Source organism: Seriola lalandi, unplaced genomic scaffold (genome assembly GCF_002814215.2).
Source record: "Seriola lalandi dorsalis isolate HSWRI2012SDOR001 ecotype SW California unplaced genomic scaffold, Sedor1 jcf7180002053898, whole genome shotgun sequence".
NCBI classification, from domain to species: Eukaryota; Metazoa; Chordata; class Actinopteri; order Carangiformes; family Carangidae; genus Seriola; species Seriola lalandi.
In genome coordinates, this window is record NW_019524451.1 from 317,759 (window position 1) to 317,970 (window position 212).

Genomic DNA, 212 nt, shown 5'->3' on the forward strand with positions numbered 1-212 from the left:
GGGGGGGGGGCAGAAACAGGCCGGGGGCGACATGGCTGGCTACTGCCGAGCAGACAGGCAGATCTACACCAGAGCAGATCTGAGGGAGTAAATGCTCCCCTGGCTGCTCCAGGGGAAAAGGTTACCATCAGAAATTAAAAGGGCACTCCATTCCAAAATGCAAGAACACCCTCAGACCCCTGGCAACGATGGGCTCAGCCAGCAAGATGACG